Below are 14,634 nucleotides of genomic sequence, written 5' to 3' on the forward strand. Positions count from 1 at the left end.
TCCCATAACTTGAGTTTGTGTACGTACAACCGTCCTATACAATATAACACACTAAAATACTTCGTAATAATCCTCGACAGAAAAGAAACTTGGAAACCGCATCTAATAGCCACTCAAAAGAAGGCGCACAACGAACTACACTTACAAAACTTTGACCTGACTATCCTATTCTATGATAAAGTCGTGTGGCTTTCCTTTACACCAATTTCTATCAGCCGCATTAAAGTCTCTAACGTCAGTGCTTTGCCTCACTTTCCTATGTCGCTTACGCTTCCCTGAACAAATACCTTGCCCACTAATCTAATTTCCCTGCCTCTCCTTCGTCGTCCACAATGAATTCGATAAACTATGCATCCCAGGAACTAGACTCCAACAACTCCATTGCTTCCCCATAACTTGCAGCGCTGGTACTCTGTCGTGCCTATATAAATACAGTCACCCACCCTTACACACACTCCGCATATTCTCCAAACTAAACTACACCAGAATCCCAATCGCAGACCACGAAACACGTCCTGGCATTTATCCCTCTTATCAGAATAACACAACGCTCCCATCCTTATATCACTGCTCCTCTTCCCACTTTCCTTTCCTCCCCTCTGTATTCGCATGGCCTGACATCCCTTCTCTCACGGCTGCTGTGTCCTGCAATAAATTTTTGTTATTACGCTTAGCCACACATCCCACCCCTGCTGAACCGCTGGCAACCAGGGCATCACGCCAGCTAAGACCCAGTCAACATCCGTGTCCTAATGTATCCGTACTTGTTGAAGGTATTTTTTGTAGTGTGAAGTGCAGTGCTTCTTTCAAGATCTATCGGCGAAGGCTGTGACTTGATATAGTTAAACTACACTGTACATGAAATATTTAGCAGTTTTAAAACTCTTCGTCCTATGAATTTTATAACACTGCCCTCTCCATAACACGTAATGTTCATATGAACTTTTGCTATGCAGATATGTTTCAGCACTTAAGTTTCATGTTTTGAGATTCATTTCTTGAACTATACCTTGTATACTTGGATTCATAAAAGTGGAATACTGCTGTACATTTTATAGTGTAACACGTCTGGCTGGCAAAAAAGCTTTTATTGCTTCACTAAATGGTGTGTTACAATAAAAATTCTCTATTTTACAAATACATAAAACAACAAGAGCTTCAACAAGGCCATTATATTTTGATTCATATAAAAATTTTATATCACTGTATGTATTTAACAGAATGAATAGAATATTGGACGGCTACGACCCCAGCCCCCCCCCCCCCCCCCCATCCACACACACACACACCACGTTTTCCTTATACACTCATGAGCGGCGAGAGAGAATTAAATAACAAGAAATTTTAAAATATATAAACATTTTAAAATATATAAACATTTTAAAATATATAAACATTTTAGTAGAAGAATCTTACATTCATTGGCCCTCTGAACAGTGTGTAGGCAGCTGAAGATTACTCGAAGGTTACATATTGGAAATTAGTCCTTGGAATCTTCTAAGTAAATTTTCTCATTACAATAGGCCACTTTTTGAAATGTCTGCCAGCTTCACATTCATAGCATTTCCGTGACAGAGAGCTCGTTAGTCTTTGGGCTCGAAGTATAGCTGCATACGGATGTCTCATACTGTAGTAAACACCAGTCTAGTGATTACTTTGAGTTTTACGAGCGATCACGTAAAAAGCCTGCAATGGGCCTATGTGGTCGTTTAATTTTAAATCCGCTGTGTTGTTACTACGGAATATATTCCAGAACCTAAGTCCGATTGTTACTCACTAATCATATTTTGTGAAACACGAATATTCTAATTCAATTTATTTTTTTATATGTTTCACAGTTCGCGACACAAAATATTTCTGTCATCTTATAGATTCCAGTGTTCACGCTTCATGTACAAACACAGAAGTCGTACTTCACTGGAAAAAATAGTATTCGTCGGGCTTAATGAGATACGTGTAAAGGATGAACATTAATAAAACCGACAAAGTGCATGGACTGACTGGAAATGGAGGAAAGAAGGTGCTATGAACATAGGTCCGGAAATGCTTCAGTGCCACAGTGGACGGCGCTGACGAATGACAGTTCGCCTGACCACGTGCCGTGAGTTTCTTGTGTGTTGCAGGCCTTGTGATTGAGGGAGCGTACTGTAAGCTGCAGAATGGTCGGTATTCATGTCGGGAACAAGTCGAGATTATGTTTGTGTACGGCCAAGCAGACGGAAACGGTCGAGAGACAGCATAGCTACACTAAAACAAGTACCCTCACAGTTACCAACCACATCACTCACATTTCAAGAATTTGGGTGGAACGTGCAGTGAGGTGGCGGACTATGCGCACACCAGATTTGGAGGAGCGGCGTCTACAGGATTTTAAGACGAACCCTTTAACAAGCTCCAGGCAAGTGGGCCGCCAACGTGGTGTAAACCAAAGCACGATTACGTGTATCCTGCATGACAACCGCTACTATGCCTATCTCCTGCAACGAGTTCACATGTTATCAGTAGCGGATTTACCTCCACGGGAAGGATTTTGTTGGCGGGCTTTGCACCAGATCATCATAATTATAGGATTTCTGTCATCAGTCCTCTTTACCGGCGAAGCAGCCTTTGCCAGAACAGGCATCATCAATCTGCATAATCGTCATCTGCGGGCTATAGACAGCCCACGGGGAATGGTTGAAGCGCCCCATCAGCATCAGTTCAGCATCAGTGTGTGGGCAGGAGTTCTTGGCGACAATATACTTGGACCAGTTATTATTCCACAACGGCTTGATGGACGCACGAACCTCGACTTCCTGCGGAAAACTCTGCCTGGACTGCTTGAGAACGTGCCTTTGGCAATACAACACCGTTATGTGGTGGTTTCTGCATGACGGAGCACCACCCCACTTCCGCATTACAGTTCGCCGACATATCAACATCTTACCCGGACGTTGGATAGGACGCGGAGGCCCTGTAGCATAGCCTGCTAGATCACCTGACTTGGACTTTTACCTCTGTAGGCATCTGAAAAGCGTTGTGTATGGTGAACCAATTCGTGAGGTGCAGACCCTTCAACAGTGGGTTCACGATGCCTGTGACGCTATCCGGAGACAGGTAGGGACGTGTGAAAGAGTGCAGCAGCCCATGATGCGACGTGTGAACGCGTGCATTGCGTCCCGTGGAGGCCACTTTGAACATCATTTGTGACGTGACCGTGAAGCAACTCTGTACTGTGTTCGGGGACGATTTGTTGTCCTTGCACGCACACAACCCATTTCCAGGGCCATGTTCTTAGGACCTTTTTTCCTCCATTTCCACTCAGGAATACGTCCCTGCAGTTTGTCGGTTTGATTAATGTTCACTCTGTATAAAATACAATGCTCCCTCAAGACGTGTCCGTCGGCTCATGTGTGACAAACCTCGACAGGTCCCGCGCCAGCCCGCCCGAGAGGCAGAATGGCGCACCGGGCGCAGGGCGCGCTGCCTTCCAGGAGCGGTACAGCGCGGCCGACATTACTCAGCAACGGGTCGTGGGCAATGGCACTTTAATTAAACGCATTAGACGAGAGCGGAATTACAGCGGCGCTGCGGGACGCCGTACATCATGGCTGCCCCGGCACCTGGTGTCGGCTCGCGTTGCCGCTGCGGCGCGGCTGCCGGCGTCGCCATTACACGCCGCGCCGTCATCCACCCACGCGGCCAGTCGCGGCCACCTGCTCCACCAGAAGCGCCACCCTCTATTCTCCAGGGAGTAGCATCCGCACCGGTCTGGTACTAAAATTTGCCTCTAGTCTCGTAAACTATTATTTAGATTTCATTAAGATAAACAACTCACACCACACCGTAACACCTTAGCTCATATCAAATGTAGAAAGTGACATCCACCAGTCTCAGTGCATGCATTAGAACGCTACACAAAACTAGCACATTCTCTCTAATTTCCTTGTCTATTGTACAATGAATCAGTTTCTGTTGGGTCCTCTACACCAGGGACTTCATTTCACTCAATATCAAAACATCTATTGCGGGCACATCAAAAAAACTGTCCATTAATTTTCAAAACAGCGACAGCAATGTTGATGCTGAAACGTAAACAGTTAACAAACACATTCCTTACATACATCGCTCCGTCCAGACGTCGTTGCACATGAAATAATCAGTTCCAGCCATGGGTTCGTTATCCGAAAACACTCACTTTACGATCCATTAGCGCCTGTTGTGGTTTGTACCTGTGGCCTGGGGGTACCATCCTTGAATAGTAATCAGAACGTCCTAGGGTCCGGGTTCGAGTCCTTCCACTGCTTAAATTTTGATAAAAGTCATCAGCAATGGCGGCCGAAGACTTCCGGTATAAAAAATTAAAAAATTCTGGCAACGGCCCTCTCAAAGAGGGGGGGGGGGGCGGACAAAGATTCAGGGCACTCTCTTGCCTTTGGGGTGGGAAACTGCCCGAAAAAGGCGGAAGAATAAGCAATGATCAACGCAACGCCATAACGATGAGGAAGGCATTGGAAACCACTGCATCAAAGATACATAATATGTGTAATGAGAACATGCCGCTTGTAACTGAACAATTATCATGATGATTTCTCTCCAGACGAAAGATTTCGGACTGGTCCCCCATTCGGATCGCCGGCAGGGGACTGCCACGGGGCTGGAGTCATTGAGAAAAAGACTGAATAACCAACGAAAGGGTAACGTTCTTCGAGTCGGGGCATGGAATGTCAGGGGTTTGAATGTGATAGGGAAGCTAGATAATCTGAAAATCGAAATGGTAAGGCACAATCTACATATAGTGGGATAAGTGACGTGAAATGGAAAGAAGACAAATGTTTCTGGTCACATGAGTATAGGGTAATACCAACAGCAGCAGAAAATGGTATATCGGGAATAGGATTCGTTATGGATAGGTAGGTAGGTCAGAGAGTGAATTGTTGTGAACAGTACTGTGATAGTGTTGTTCTCATCACAATCGACAGCAAACAATCACCGACAACGATAGTTCAGCTACACATGCCAATGTTCAAAGCAGAAGATGAGGAGATAGAGAAAGTATATGAGGATATTGAACGGGTAATTCAGTATGTACAAGGAGATGAAAACCTAGTGGTCATGGGTCATTGGAATTCTGTTGTAGAGGAAGGAATAGAAGAAAGGATTACGGTAAAATATGGACTTGGTTGCAGGAATGACAGAGGAAAAGGACTAACTGAGTTATGCCTGGATATACTGGAAGATTTCGGTTAGATTACATCATGATCAGGCAGAGATTCCGAAATCAGGTATTGGAGTGTAAGGCGCACCCAGGAGAAGATACATATACAGATCACAATTTAGTAATGATGAAGAATAGGCTGAATTTTAAGACACTGTTGAGGAAGAATCAACGCGCAAAAAGGTGGAAACACTAAGGAATCAAAAAATGCACTGTAAATCTCTGAGGCTATAGATACTGCGATATTGAATAGCTCAGTAGGCAGTTCAGTTGAAGGGGGATGGACATGTTTAAAAAGGGTTATCACAGAAGCTGGTAAGAAAAACGTAAGTACAAGGAGGGTAACTGCGAAGAAACCACGGGCAACATAAGAAATACTTCAGGAAAGAAATGAAGTGCAGGGAAGCTGAGGCGAAATGGCTGCGTGAGAAATGTAAAGAAATGGGATCAGAAATGATTTTCGGAAGGACTGCTTCGCCACAGAAAAGTTGAAACAACCTTCATGGAAATTAAAATCAAAGGTGTTAACATTAACAAAGCAATAAGAATTCCACTGTTAAATACAAAGGAGTGGGCGGACAGATGGAAACAGTACATTGAAGGCGTCTACGACTTACCTGATGACTTAACAGAAGAAAAACCAGGGGTCGATAGGGAAGAGGTAAGATACCCAGCACTAGAATCAGAATTTAAAAGAGCTTGGAAAGGCTTACGATCAAATAAGCGTGAAGGAACGTGTAATTTCTAAAATCATTGGGGGAAGTGGCAACAAAATGATCAGTCACGATGGTGTGTAGAATGTATGAGACTAGCAGTATACCATCAGACTCGGAAAAAAACATCAACCACCCAGTTCTGAAGATAGCAAGAGCCGACAACTGCGAGTATTAACGCACAACCATCTTAACAGATCTTTCATCCAAGTTACTGACAGGAATAATATAAATAATAGTGCTGACAAAAATTGACAATCTGTTAGATGACGATCAATTTGGCTTTAGGAAAGGTAAAGGCACCAGAGAGGCAGTTCTGAAGTTGCGGTTGATAATGGAAGCAAGACTAAAGAAAAATCGAGACATGTTCATAGGATTCGTCGATCTGGAAAAAGCGTTCGATAATGTAAAATGGTAAAAGATGTTCGAAATCCTCAGAAAAAAATGGAATAAGTTATAGGAAAAGACGGGTGATATACAAAATGTACAAGAAACAAGGGAGAAAAATAAGAGTGGAAGACCAAGAACGAAACGCGCGGATTAAAAAGGATGTAAGACAGGGACGTAGTCTTTCGCTCCTGCTATTCAATGAAGTTGCTATCCTCAGTTAAAATGAAGAAGAATTAGAGTATCTGCCTGAATTAATGAACAGTCTAAAGAGTGAAAAATATGGATTGAGAGTAAATCGACGAAAGACTAAAGTAAACCGAGCGAGGTGGCGCAGTGGTTAGACACTGGACTCGCATTCGGGAGGACGACGGATCAATCCCGCGTCCGACCATCGTGATTTAGGTTTTCCGTGATTTCCCTAAATCGCTCCAGGCAAATGCCGGGATGGTTCCTTTCAAAGGGCACGGCCTACTTCCTTCCCCGTCCATCCCTAATCCGATGAGACCGATGACCTCGCTGTCTGGTTTCCTTTTAGATTTTTCATACGTGATTTGTACTTGCCATACGCTAAATAAATAAATAAATGGTTTCCTTCCCCAAAAAACCCAACCCAACTAAAGTAATGAGAAGTAACAGAAGTGAAAACAGCAAGAAACTACTTCGGGGATTAAGAAGTTCACGAAGTTAAGGAATTCCGCTACCTAGGCACCGAAGTAACACATGACCGACGGAGGAAGGACGACATAAAAAAAGTAGATTATCTCTGGCGAAAAGGGCATCCCTGGTCAAGAGAAGTCTGTTAGTATTAAACATAGGTTTTAATTTGAGGAAGAAATTTGTGATACTGTACGTTTGGAACACAGCATTGTATGGAAGTAAGACATGGACTGTGGAAAACAGGAACACAAGATGTAGTGCTGCAGACGTTCTCCACAGAATTGGCGAAGAAAGGAATATGTGGAACACACTGACGACGACAAGCGAGAGGGTGATAGAACATCTGTTAAGACGTCAGGGAATAATTTCTGTGGTACTAGAGTGAACTGTAGAGGGTTGAAACTGTAGAAAAACAGAGATTGCGCTGCATCCAGCAAGTAATTGAGGAAGTAGGCTAGACGTGCTACTGAGATGCAAAGATTGGTTCAGCACAGGAATTCGTGGCGGGCCACATCAAACCAGTCAGACGACTGATAAGAAAAAAAAAAAAAAAGGATGGGGCAACTTGCAAAGATATTGTGTACCATTTTAAACTTCTGTGAGAAACACCTCCAGACTATACACCCTACGAGAAAACTGATTCACGTAAAATTGTTGCGAACGAAGGTAAGCATAATAGTTTCACCCTATATGGCGTGGGAATGAGTGAAAATTGGGTTTACTTAATTTGCTCAAATGTGAACTCTTACATTTTATTACATATTGTGATTCTAGGCTAAAAACCAAATAACTTTTGTCTAAAACTAGTTTTCATTCCGCTTCTACATGACGCTGTAGTCGGCGAAATTAAGTTGAAGTAAAATTTTAATAGGAATGGCTGTTATCTAATTTTCTAAGTCACTGATACAATCCAAGGAAGATAAAAGTAGAGCTTTACAGCCGCTCCAATCGCTCTGTGTTAGGTCTCATTTTCAACCTTCCACTTTGATTACTCTCACTTATTTTTCGTACATATTGTTACTGACACTTACCTCTCCATTACTCATCATTACTTATCCTTAAACGTCACAGGATGTCCAACATTTTACAAATTTTCATTAAACTTTTAACAATTATCAGTTAGTACTTATGGCGTTACGTGTATACTTTACGTGTTGTTCTACTGTGGCAGCTCAATGTCATTTTCAGCAGCGTAAGGATAGCAGTCTTAGAGGTCATCTTGTTTCATGAAAATAGTCAGTGCAGTAGTTGGTTTAAGAGGGAAGCTCTGACTGGAGGATTAACGACCAGTATTCAACAAATCACCGGTGAATCCGAAAAAGATACAAATTTCTGTAGCTCTTTGCCTTTTGATAATGGGACTTTCTGTGTTCCTTAAGACGTTTTATGCAATAAAACTGCAACAGAATTGGGCGTTCATAATCTCTTGTTACAGTGATGTTACGCGGAACGCTTCGCTTGTGCTGCAGCGTAGCTAACGAGTTAACAGCAATAAGCAGGACTAACTCAGAGACAGTCAATCAGAGTATCCATAACACCGGGAAGAAATGTGAGAGTGAACGTCTCCCCAGGCAAAGGCTTGCGGTTATCTCACTCAGACAGTCTTGGGTAAAGACACCCATGTCCATGAGACACCGAAACAGTGACTGCAGCATGCAGAAACTATTACCAGAAATACTAAACTAGCAAACGGACTAAAAATGTGTGAGAGACCTTATCACGCGTAGCATTAAAAAGAAATTCATTCTTATGATGGGCGCGAACCACGCTGATCGATCGAGCACCATACTTCTATTGTTGAAAACAGAAGTAATTCTATGATGCTGCAAGCTGGAGTTCTAACATCAAGATGCCCCTGGTGCACCCAGTCACCCTATCTACCCTGCATCCAGTCACTTTATCTACCCATTATTGAATATCTTTTGTCGTCAATAGAGCAGATAATCTTGTTCACATTTTCTCACCCACAACTGATGCTGTAACTACGTGGCACACTCCTGCTTCTGTAATAGCTAGACTCATATCAACTCCGGTTGTTTTCGCGAAAATTTGCATAAGATACACGTCATATAGATACCTTCCTGTTCGAATGGAGAATAGGAGGACGCAGACCACACCTTCTTGCGGCACCAAAGATGACATGAAAGTATGGCAATCAATTGAAACTATGTCATCTACTGCAAACATGTATGACGTCTTCGTTAGTAACGCTGGATCACAAGTAACACAATCCATTTCTCACATTCATTGTCACTGCAAACATCCACATACAACACCAATAAATTACGGCCAAAGAATGAAACAAAAGTGATTTCTGGCAAGTACACCAACAACGCTCTGTTTGTGTAGGTTGGTCAGTCAGTAAATATGCTTCGTCTTTTGGAGGAAAACGTGTGTGTGTGTGTGTGTGTGTGTGTGTGTGTGTGTGTGTGTGTGTGTGTGTAAAACAGAGAACCTGTGTCACCTATTACATATCTACATCTTATCTGTACGCCGACTAATCATAAAGTATTAATTATAACCTCGATAAATCAAGCTACGAGGGTCACTTCTGCCAGTACCTCGTCTCCTACCTTCCAAACATAACAGAAGCTCTTCTGCGAACCTTGCAGAACTAGCACTCCTGAAAGAAAGGATATTGCGAAGACATGGCTTAACCACAGCCTGGGGGATGTTTCCAGAATGAGATTTTCACTCTGCAGCGGAGTGTGCGCTGATATGAAACTTCCCGACAGATTAAAACTGTGTACCGCGCCGAGACTCGAACTCGGGACCTTTGCCTTTCGCAGGCAAGTGCTCTACCAACTTTTTTTTGTTTTTAATCTCGTCTTGATCGCTTTTGTTCGTTGCATCTGCTCGGGGCGGACGTCGTAAGACAGCCGTTTAGGTTCGTTGTTGATCGATGAACTCAGTTTTTTTATTACAGAGGGCTGCTAGCCCTCTGACCGAACACGCTGAGCTACCGTGCCGGCTACCAACAGAGCTACCCAAGCACGACTCACGCCCCGTCCTCACAGCTTTACTTCTGCCAGTACCTCGTCTCCTGTGAGCTGTGAGGACGGGGCGTGAGTCGTGCTTGGGTAGCTCAGTTGGTAGAGCACTTGCCCGCGAAAGGCAAAGGTCCCGAGTTCGAGTCTCGGCCCGGCACACAGTTTTAATCTGTCAGGAAGTTTCATATCAGCGCACACTCCGCTGCAGAGTGAAAATGTCATTCTTTTATTCTATATGTTTGAAAGTTTTACAGTGTGTAGATCTATCCTTTAGAAACAATATTTTCATTTCTCCACTTAATTTCCATCCCTCTCAACTACCTTACGCCATCTTGGAACCAGCGCCTGTATACCCGCACGGTAAAATTCTGGACCAACCTGTTGGAGCCACTGTTTGGCAGCATGCACAAGGGAGTCATCATCTTCAAACCTTGTTCCACGAAGAGAGTCTTTCAGTTTCCCAAAGAGATGATAGTCACACGGAGCCAGGTCAGGACTGTAAGGTGGGTGTTCCAGTGTTGTCCATCCGAGTTTTGTGATCGCTTCCATGGTTTTTTGACTGACATGTGGGCGTGCATTGTCGCGCAACAGCAAAACATCCTGCTTTTGTCGATGTGGTCGAACACGACTCAGTCGAGCTTGAAGTTTCTTCAGTGTCATCACATATGCATCAGAATTTATGGTGGTTCCACTTGGCATGATGTCCACAAGCAAGAGTCCTTCGTAATCGAAAAACACTGTAGCCATAACTTTTCCAGCAGAACGTGTGGTTTTGAATTTTTTTTCTTGGGTGAATTTGCATGATGCCACTCCATTGATTGCCTCTTCGTCTCTGGTGAAAAATGATGGAGCCATGTTTCATCACCTGTCACAATCCTTCCAAGAAATTCATCTCCACCATTCTCGTACTGTTCCAAAAGTTCGCTGCACACCGTTTTTCTTGTTTCTTTGTAAGGCACTGTAAACATCCTGGGAACCCACCTGGCACAAACCTCTTTTAACGCCAACACTTTCAATATTCTGCAAACACTTCCTTTCCCTATCCCAACGTAGCGTGACACTTCGTTCACTGTGATGCGTCTGCCAGCAGTCACCAATTCGTTAACTCTCTGCACATTGTCTGGAGTGCGTTCAGTACGAGGCCTGCCGCAGCGAGGACAATCCTCAATATTGCCGTGCCCGGTTTCATCACGTAACCTGCTTGCCCACCGGCTAACTGTACTGCGATCGACAGCAGCATCTCCATACACCTTTTTCAACCTCTTGTGGATGTTTCCCACTGTCTCGTTTTCACAGCACAGGAATTCTATGACAGCACAGAATCGAAGCTGTAATGTATACTGATACGCTATTGCTTCTGACGAACGTCAAGTGTAGCTGCCATCTTGAAGACATGCTGTGACGGCGCCACTCACGGGAACAGGTTGAACTAAGTTTGAAAACAAGCGGGAAGGATGTATCTACACACTGTAAAACTTTCACACATGCAGAATGATACCTGAATTTTTTCAAAAATAGTGTGCATTTCATTTGGAGTGACCCTCGTACAATCTACATTACGTCTACATCAATATTCCGCAGGCCACCTGACGGCGTTTGGCGGAGGGTACTACCTGCTCGCCCCTTTCCTGTTCCATTCGCGAATGGTGCGTGGGAAGAATGATTGTCGGCAAACATATTCCTTACGCACAACGCCTCTCCTGTAGCATCTGCCATTGGAGTTTGTTGAGCATCTCTGTAACGTTCTCGCATCGACCAAGCGATCCCGTGACTAAACTCCGTGGGCTCGGTGTTGTGTTACCCTAAACATCATCTCATTTTCACCGACGCGCAAGTCGCCCAATGTGGCGCCACTTGAAATGAGACTTTCAACCGGTGACTGACCTTCCCCGGACGGGACCTCCAGACGAACAATGCCACACGATCATTTCATTTCTTTTGTGTAGTTGTACATTAGTGTATTTCTTCTCCTACGTAAGCGGAGGAGGGGGGGTGGGGGGGGGGCGAACCGCACAGTAACCCTGGGTTCGGTGTGGGGCGGCGGAGGGGTGAGTGGACTGCTGTAGCCTGTTGTGGGGTTGTGTACCACTGAGGCTCCGTCGTTTCCAAGTCCATAGTACAATACAAATACTTCTGTATTCCACGATCGTTTATCTCAATATCTGTCTTTTCGACGTTCATACGATGTTTGAAAGGAGGGTACGTATTACGATCTTCCGTGGTGAAAAAATTTCGGAAGGCTGGATACAGTATTTCGGCCCTCTCTCTGTTATCTTCCATTTCTGGGTCAGTATCGTCACTGAGAAATGAAACAGATGATACCGAAAGGCTTACTGCTTTCACATAATATCAAAACTTCTCGGGATTTATCTCGTATCAGCCGCCAAAATTTTGCTTTCAAAGTCATCGAATGTTTCTCTCATTGTTCTTCTTACGCTCATTTCCACTTCGTTCAGATTTTCTTTGTCAGCTAGGTTTTGACTTTTTTTAAATCAGTGATGAAGCTATCTTTGCTTACGTAGCAGTTTTCTAAAACGGTTATTAAACCACGGTGGATCTTCCCTTCCCTTAAGACGTTGCTCGGAACGTACTTGTTTAAGGCATATTGAATTATGCTTTTGAATTTTTTCCATTTGTACTCGACATCATCTTCCCCAGAACTGAATATTTCACGTTGATTACTCAGACGCTTTACAGTTTATATCCTGTCACTCTTGCTAAACAAAAATATCTTACTATCTTTCCTAACATTCCTTGTAAAACACGTAGTCATTGTTGCAATCCCAGCCTTATGATCCATGATACCATCCTTTATTATGTAACAAAAACCGAATTGATGCTATAGCAGCTATACAACGTAGTATACTCTCCATAGTATTTTGTGAATTAATGTCAATAATTTGTTACTACAGCAACAATCTGAATTTTGCTATACAGTGTCTCTAAGAGATATCTTCAACTTTGCGGGCACACTGTATCTTAAATTATTGACATTAATGGCATGTAATACTGTGGGGGGTATACTGCATTATGTAATTACTATACGAACACGCTGGATTTTATTACATAATATCTTTAAGAGATACCTTCTATGCTGCGAGCCCACAGTACCATAAATTACTGACATTAATGCCATAAAACACTGTGTGGAATATACTGCATTATATAACAAATAGAGCAACAATACAGATTTTATAATATAATGTCTCAAAGAAACATATTCAACGCTGCGAGCCCATTGGATCTCAAATTCTTGAGATTAATTTCACACTCTACTATGGGGAGTATACTGTTTTCTACAACTACTACAGCAACCATCCGAATTTTATTATATAATGTCTACGGGATTTTATTACATAATGCCTCTAACAGATATCTTCGGCACTGCGCGCCCCCTGGATCGTAAATTATTGACATTAATGTCATAAAATGCTATGGGAAGAACCTAGTGCTTTTTGGAGTGCTTGTGAGTGTACAAGAAATTTACGCTTTGTCTGTCAAGTTACAAAACTATGATATAAGACGGTGTTCATCCGAAATTGTTTAAATATCTCTAGGAAATGTCTGTATGTATGTCTGTCGTTTGTGTACAATGAAATGTGAGATATTCAGAGTCCTGTGTAATGGTCTGTGTTCTATGAATATCAGTGTTTGCCTAATGCGTAAGCCTGTATCAAACTCCTAAAATAATCTTATCCATCACATCTGTAGACAATCTGGAATAAACAGAATTGTTAGTTTCGTAGCTGTAGCGATTCTGAGTCAGTTACAGGAATGGTGCGATTCTGTCAGAACTATGTATTCTTTACTCTGGACGTCATCAGCGGAATCGAAGTACTACATTCTCGCATATTCATGTCCTAACAGTGAGATGAAATTAGGGTCTTGTCTACACGTCAAACAGTCCCGAAATGTTTACACGTGAATCTGCCATATGAACTTAACACAAACATACTCCCTCATCAAATACGTGTCCCACACCTCGGCAGACGATTATGATCACGAAAATAAACCGCAGCTACAGTGGCACTGTTCTTTGATTTCGTAAAGTACGTCTCTTATTGCAAAATAATATGCATTAAAGGATGGATTCTACGTTTTTCATGACAAACTTGGACGTATCAATGTCATCAGCAACATTCTCCTCTCGTGTAACAAATGGTTCGAATGGCTCTGAGCACTATGGGACTTAACATCTGAGGTCATCAGTACCCTAGAACTTAGAACCACTTAAACCTAACTTACCTAAGGACATCACACACATCTATGCCCGAGGCAGGATTCGACCCTGCGACCATAGTCGTGTAACACAGAATCGAAGCTGTAATGTATACTGATATGCTTTTGACAGCGCTTTCCATGTTTAAAGAACTGGCAGTAAATTTCCGATTCCTGTAGAAACAATACCGCTTTGCTCGTGACATTTCGACATCCAACTTGGAAATCCAGTGGAAACGTCTGATGTCATGAAACGTTTATTTGTGTAAAACATATCAAACCATCGAAGAACGACACTTCAGCGAGGTCTTTACATGGGATGTGAATCGTTCTGTTGACTGTAGCAACTGTACGTTCTGTAAAGTTTCTCAATAATGTTTCACAAAATAAACGTCCATATGCCTCTGAATTGCTTTGATGTTTTGTTGACACCTTTACAAAGTATTACATTGTAGTGGATGAAGAAACT

At 43.0% G+C, this 14,634-nt stretch overlaps 1 non-coding gene across 1 annotated transcript; it reads left to right on the forward strand.

The window, feature by feature from the left end:
* Positions 1-10,030: 10,030 nt before the first annotated feature.
* Positions 10,031-10,105, forward strand: Trnas-cga (transfer RNA serine (anticodon CGA)). The gene has a single exon. It is a non-coding gene; the product is annotated as a tRNA-Ser (tRNA).
* The last annotated feature ends 4,529 nt before the right edge of the window (positions 10,106-14,634 follow it).

This window comes from Schistocerca nitens, chromosome 2, assembly GCF_023898315.1.
Source record: "Schistocerca nitens isolate TAMUIC-IGC-003100 chromosome 2, iqSchNite1.1, whole genome shotgun sequence".
Taxonomy (NCBI): Eukaryota; Metazoa; Arthropoda; class Insecta; order Orthoptera; family Acrididae; genus Schistocerca; species Schistocerca nitens.